Genomic DNA, 7219 nt, shown 5'->3' with positions numbered 1-7219 from the left:
TTTTGACAATTGATGCAATGGCATGTCTCTTGATTGTGTTATTTCTGGCATAGTAAAACAAAATTTTCTGATTCAAAGTGGCCAATACCAGAATGTCAACTCACTATTGCCTAGGATATCGATCTTTGTGCGTTGCATTACATCATAGATTCATACTCCTCACATTCCAAGTTCTGATCATGAGCACATTGTTGCAGCTGTGCCCCATCAGCAAATGAAGCTCCCAAAGTCTCCATCCCCACAGACTTCCATGGACTCAGGTCACCTGTATGTATAGTCATCCAGCATGTTGTTCACAATGTAGAAGTCATTTATCTTACAAAATTCCATCATGCTAGGTCCAGCTTTGTTTCTACCATGAAGGGCATATTTTACAGCTACTTTCCCTTCCTCTGTTTCCAACTTTTCCATCCCAATCACCAATAATTATCAAAGGATCTTGATTGCGTGTTTGAACAATTTCAGGCTGAAGATATTGGTACAATTCTTTGATCACTTCATCACTAGTTTAAATGTGATGCTTAATTTTGGTGTTTAAATTGAATAATAGTTGTAGTAACTAGATTTTCTTGTATGCATATAGATATTGTCCTATCACAGTGCTGTATTTCAAGATATATCTTGAAATGTTCTTTTTGACAATAAAAAGTGCCTAGGATATTGCTCTTTATGTGTTCCATATAATTTTTGACAGCATCTAATTTCTTAGATTCATAGTTCTTATATTCCACATCCTAATTATCAATAGATTTCGAACCATTTCTTTTCATTTTGAGTCATAATGATCCCTCTACTCCATTCCCATCAGTATGGTCAACTCTAATTTTAGGGGGGAGATCTTGCTTCACCATATTGAGTGCCTTTGTCCTGAGAGGCTCATCTTCTATCATAATAGCTTATAATGTTCTGCTGCTATTTATAAGGTTTGCTTTGACTGATCCCTCAGAAGTGAATAGCCTATTCGTTTTTTCATAGTCTATTCTTAATCTGGAAGATACACTGAAACCTGTTCACCAGGAATAAGCCTGCTGGCATTTGAAACACTAGTGATATAACTTCCAGAATCTCAGCAACATACAAGCCACCGCAGGATAATAAACTGACAGACATGCAATGGGAACTGATGAGCTGTAAGCTGATAGCAAGAATATGACACTTGCAAGGGAAGCCAAGGTCAATAAAGGGACAAAGAATGAAAAGATCAAGGTAGATGACAGGAAAAAATTTGAAATTTGTTTTGAAGCAAATGGGAGAAGTGATAAAGTAAAAACTGAAAAGAAAATTTCAAAGGACAGCTTAAGGTCAACATATTACAATGCAATGTGCCAAGACTTGGAGATGAAAAAAACAAAAATGAAGAACACAGAGCACAAAACAAGCTGAAAGAATGGAAGAAATGATTCCTGCCAAAAGTGGCAGTATTAAAAGATTGAATTGGTAAAATATTGACGAATGCAGGTCGCATCAAAATCTTGACTCTGTGGAACTGTGGAATGAATACACAGAGTGTCACTGTACCCCACCCTAAAAAAACAAAAACAAAACCCAACTGGTAAATGTTCAACCATTTCATGGGATAGCATATGATCAAGTGCCATTGGTACGGAAGAAAGAAGTCTAAACAACACTGAAGACATTAGCAAAATACAAGTCTCCAAGAATTGATGGGATATAAATTGAAATATTTCAGCAAGATGATGAGCTCTGGCAGCACTCTCTCAGCTATACCAGGACACCTGTAAGACAGCAGCTACCTGTCTTCCAGTCGACAGACTGAAAGAGATTAATATTTGTACTCATTCCAAAGAAACGTAACCCCATGGTATGCAGACGTTATCAAACGATATCATGAATATCATATGCAAATGGAGCTTTGCTGAAGATTATTCATGGTTACAACAGTAGATTGACAGGGGACTGCCAATAATTCAAGCTACATTCAGAAGAGGACAAGGCACAAGGAACATCATTGCTAAGGTCAGGTGGATTTGGGCTGAAACCAGAAAATAGCAGAAAGATGTTTACCTGTGTTTTATTGACTATACCAAGGCATTGGACTGCGTATATCATAACAAACTGGATGGTATTGAGAATAATAGAAATTTCAGAACACTTCACTGTGCTCATGCAGTACCTGTACATGGATCAAGAAGCAATTATTTGAACAGAACAAAGGAACACTTCATGGTTTAAAATTGGGAAAAATATGCATCTAGGTTGTATTCTTTTACAGTACTTATTCAACCGTATGCTAAGCAGATAATAACGATAAACTGGACTGTATGAAGAAAAAAGTGCCATCAGGATTGGAGGAAGACTTATTAACAATCTGTGATACGCAGATGACACAACTTTGCTCATTGAAAGCCAGGAAGACTTGAAGCACTTGCTACGGAAGATCGAGAATTGTAGCCTTCAGTATAACTGCAACACAATATAAAGAAAACCAAAATCCTTCCAACTAGAAAAATAGATTCCATCATGCTAAATAAAGAAGAAATTGAAGTGGTGAAACATTTCAACTTGTTTGGATCCACAATGTTCATGGAAATAACAGTCAAGAAATCAAATGACATAGTGCATTGGGTAAATCTGCTATGCATGACCTCTTTAAAGTATTGAAGAGCAAGGATGTTACTCTGAGGATTAAGGTGTGCCTGACCCAAGCCATGGTATTTTCTCATTAAAAAAATAGGTTTGTTGGAATATACTTCACATATCATAAAATTTAATTGTTCAGTCATATTAAGAAGATTTTCACCATCTTTATCACAGTGAATTTGAGAACATTTTCTTTTCATACCCATTGTTGTTAGCTTTCCATTTCCCCCCTTTCTCCCCGCCATGCCCCTAGGCATTTATCAATCCAGTTAGTGTCTCTTTAGATCTACCGGCCACGGATTTCATATTCAAAAAATCATATAACACACAAATAGGAAGCAAACAAAAACAACGAATGGACAAAACAGAAAAATTTCAATAAAAGCAGAAGATATTAAAAACTGAAACAACTTTCACATAGGTCAAAAAGAGAGATGAAATATAAGGTATTATATACCTCTGCCATAATTGATTGACTTTACAATGCTCTCTATCTGATAGCAAGGCTATTCATATCCCTTGCCTATGGTCAGAGGGGATTCACTGGAAGCTTAATCCATGTGGGGCTCCTACAAATGAATTTTAGGCTTCCACTGTCATCCATAGCCTTCTGCAATCAGGTGTTCACAGTTTAAGCTCTGATACCATTCCCTCTTTGGATTTAGATTTTATTATTTACAATTCTTGGATCACACAGGCTGGTGTGCTTCTTCCAAGTGGACTTAGCTGGTGCGTCCCTTAGATGGCTGCTTGTTTGGAGACAAGCCTTTAATACCTCAGACATGATTCTTTCTGATAGCTGAGCACCATCTAGTTTCTTCACCACACTTTGCTATTGCATCCATATCTTCATTGAGTTCTTCATGAGGGTAAGCTAAGCATCAAGCAGAGCTATGTCAAAAGAACTAATTGTTCTTAGAATGGGTGGATAGAATTAAGTGTGAGTCCACTATACACTCATGTGTTTATGGTTTATATGTATCTCTGGTTCACTTTAGGGACATTATTATCATTTTATAATAGAGAATATTATAAATCATCCTCCTGGAGCATTCATTCATTTGATTGATAATCATCAATTTAGCTAACGGTATAGAATTTAAAACACTTTAAGAAAAGTAAATTATACAAATATATGCCTTAAATGATGGTATTTTCAATCATCTTATATGCATGTGAATGTTGGACCTTCAATAAGGAAGACTAAAGGATAATCAGTGCATTTGAATTGTGGTGCTGCAAAGAATATTACAGTACCATGAGTTTCCAGAAGAACAAACAAATCTGTTTTGGAAGAAGAACAGTCAGAATTCTCCTGGAATGGAATGGTGGCAAGACTTCATCTTACACACTTCGGACATATTGTCAGGAGAGACAATCTCTGGAGAAGGACATCATGCATTCTACAGTAGAAGGGCGGAGAGAAATAGGAAGACCCCCAACAAGCTGGACTGACACAGTGGCTACAATAATGGGCTCAAACACAACCATGGTGAAGATAGAGTGAAGCTGGGGACTGCTTTTAGCTGCTGTGCGTAGAGTCACTACGAGGCTGAACTGACTTGGTAGCACCTAACAATATAAGTATGTACATTTTCATATGAAGGGGCACCGATATCTATTATTCACATAATGTAATGTTTATTTTAACAACCTGGGTAGATACTATTTTTTGAATTACTATATGGCAACAATTGTATTACTGCTTACCAATTGAGCTGAAAAAACTGAAAACAGAAAGTATGACTTGCCCAAGGTCATAGAGTTACAAACATATTAATCAGACATCAAGTCCTGAAAGTGAACTGATTCTAAAACTCTTAGTCTTATTTCTATCATCTTCTGCCTTTTTGTCCTTCCGGTTTTGCTTCTTTTACTCACCTCATCTCGATCTCCTTCGTTTTTGCTGTTCTGCTGCTTCATTCATTCCCTCGCATCCTCTTTTCTTCTCTCCCTTCATTCTATCCTTCTTACTCGCCCTCCCACTCCCCCACATGCTGCATTTCCCCCCTTTCATTAGCATTAAAAAAAAAATCTCCCAAACGCTAATACCTTGCAGATTCCAGGGACAAAAAGATGAAGGCAACATTTTGAAATGCAAACTTCTTACCTGTCTTGAAAATAATTTTCTAGATTAACCCTGAAGCTCTTAACATGCTTCATAACTGGGTGCTCAGTAAGCCTGATGTTAAGTAAAGTACCTTTGAAACGTTGGCATAGAGAGAGACTCTTGCAGGGATTTTAGACTGTGAAATTAGAGCATGGATTTTATTAGTGCCAAAATTAATTCAACATCATTGTTGTTTAAAAGATACCATAGTGGCATAATTTAAATTACTTCAGGTCATCTATATGTGCTTGTCAAAAAGAAAAAGAAATAAAACCGAAGGGGAGGAGGTGATGGAGTAATCAATTTAAATAATGCAGATAACTCATGCATATCTCCCCAGAACACATGCTATTGTTTTGTTGTTTCTCTCACAGTAGGAGGGCTTTGAGGGCCACATTCAATTTTGGGGTTTAGCAGTAGATGTTTTTCATTCAGCATGTCCCCTAAGTGCCACTGTTACGGTGCTTAATCGAAGAAGAAAGAATATTCTATGTGGCTGTGTTGGACTAATGGAAACTAGGAGTAATTTTGACTGCTTATGTTTTTCACCTTACACACAGACTTTGGAACCTTATCTCCTCGTGGGAAAAAAATACTCCTCTATTATATTTAAGATTTGTGTCTGCTGATCAACCGGTCTAAGGAGCACTGGAGGTACAGTGTGTTACAAATTGGGCTACTAACCACAAGGTCAGCAGGAGAAATGTGAGGCTTTCTATTCCTGTAATGAGTTATAGTCTTGGAAACCCACAGGGGAAGTTTTACTCTGGCCTATGGGCTCACTATGAGTTGGAATCAACTTGATGGCGTGATTTGTGGTTGTTGTTTTGTTAACCAACCAATTGCTTTTGGGTTGACTGTGACACATGGTGGCTTGATGTATGTCACAGTATACCTGTGCTCCATAGGGTTTTCAATGAATGATTTCCATAAGTAGATTATTACCAGGCCTTTCTTCCGGGGGAATTTGAACCTCTAACCTCTTGGGTAGTAGACAAGCACCTTAACCATTTGTACCACCTAGCAAAGAATGTTCAAGGTCACTGTACCAAAAATAAATGGTCTATGTTCAATCACTTCAGGTGGGAGCATTTAGCCAGTAACCAGTGGTATTGAAGGAACAAGTCTAGGCTGCACTGAAGGCATTGGTGACAAACAAAAGCTTCAGGAATTGATGGAACACTGATTGGAATGTTTCACCAAACAGATTCAGAGCTGGAGGTGCTTGCTCATCCATGTGAAGGAATGTGGAAGACCTGGTCAAATGACTGCAATCCACTGCCATTGAGTTGATTCTGACCCATAGTGACCCCATATAGGGTTCCTGGGATTGTAAATCTTTATAGGCACAAACAGCCTCATCTTTCGCCTATAGGGGAGCTGGTGGACTTAAACTCCTGGCTTTCTGGTTAGCAGCCCAACACCATACCCATGGTGCCCCTGGGGGTGGCAGTAAGAAATCTAGATTTGTGCTCATTCCAAAGAAGGACAATCTAAAAGAGTGTGGAAATTATTCAACAATGTCATTAATGACACATGTAAATTTTTGCTGTCTGCTAAACCCTTGATATTATAAATAATGGGTTTGCATCTGCAAATTGTAATAATCTCCAGAAGGAGATAATTTGCAAGGACATTAACTTGATAGGCAAGCCACCATTAATTAGAAATCTTAGTGTGTTGACTTGTTAATGGCTAATTAATCCTCCATTGAGATCAATTGCAGGTAAGAGCATCAAGAGAGAACAACTTAGGAATATGAAAATAGTGTTCAACTTTGGATATGACGCTGTTTCAAGTGAAAGTAAGGACCAGAAGGAATTTTAGGTAGGAAAAAGGTTGCCAACAACCAATTAAAGAGGAAACCACAGGGAAAAATAAGAGCTGTTGAAATTAAAAATAGACTCTATTACCTGTTGAAGCAGTTGCCTCGCTGCCTGATCTGAAAACACTCTCAGGATTGCTTTGTTAAAGCAAGTGCGTACAATGTCTTTCAGAACCCTGGAGACATACCAACCATTTTTGCAGTTAAATATTTTTTATGTAATTTGATATTATGGTTTCTTTTTTTTTTTTTAGCACATGACAAGAGTGTAAAGTGACAAGATTTTAACTGTCAAAAAAACACAGAAGTATCACACGTATATTTAAGGCTTGCCATTTTGCTAATTCTCTTTTTAGAATTTAATGGGCCAAAGCAGGAAATTCCACTCCTTAGTTTTCAATTTATCCATCATAAATTGGATTTGGATTTTTCTGAGTAAATGCTTGTGGTAAAGTTTAGTTCTTTAATCCTTGGTTATTTGGGTCAGTTTTCTGAGAGCGCAGGTAGGCTAAGAACCATCGAGCAGGGCGACGGCATTGGTTAAAGAACACCAGGAGGTTTTCTTTTCTCCTTCACTTACTATTCTCTAGAGTCACTGGGTAGCACAATGGTTACATTCTTGGCTTCATACTGAAAGGTTGGTGGTTCAAATCAACCCAGAGGGGCATCCAAAGAAGGGCTTG

Source organism: Echinops telfairi, unplaced genomic scaffold (assembly GCF_000313985.2).
Source record: "Echinops telfairi isolate 266 unplaced genomic scaffold, ASM31398v2 ScPeMD7_31;HRSCAF=116, whole genome shotgun sequence".
NCBI classification, from domain to species: Eukaryota; Metazoa; Chordata; class Mammalia; order Afrosoricida; family Tenrecidae; genus Echinops; species Echinops telfairi.
This window is presented reverse-complemented; position numbering follows the sequence as displayed.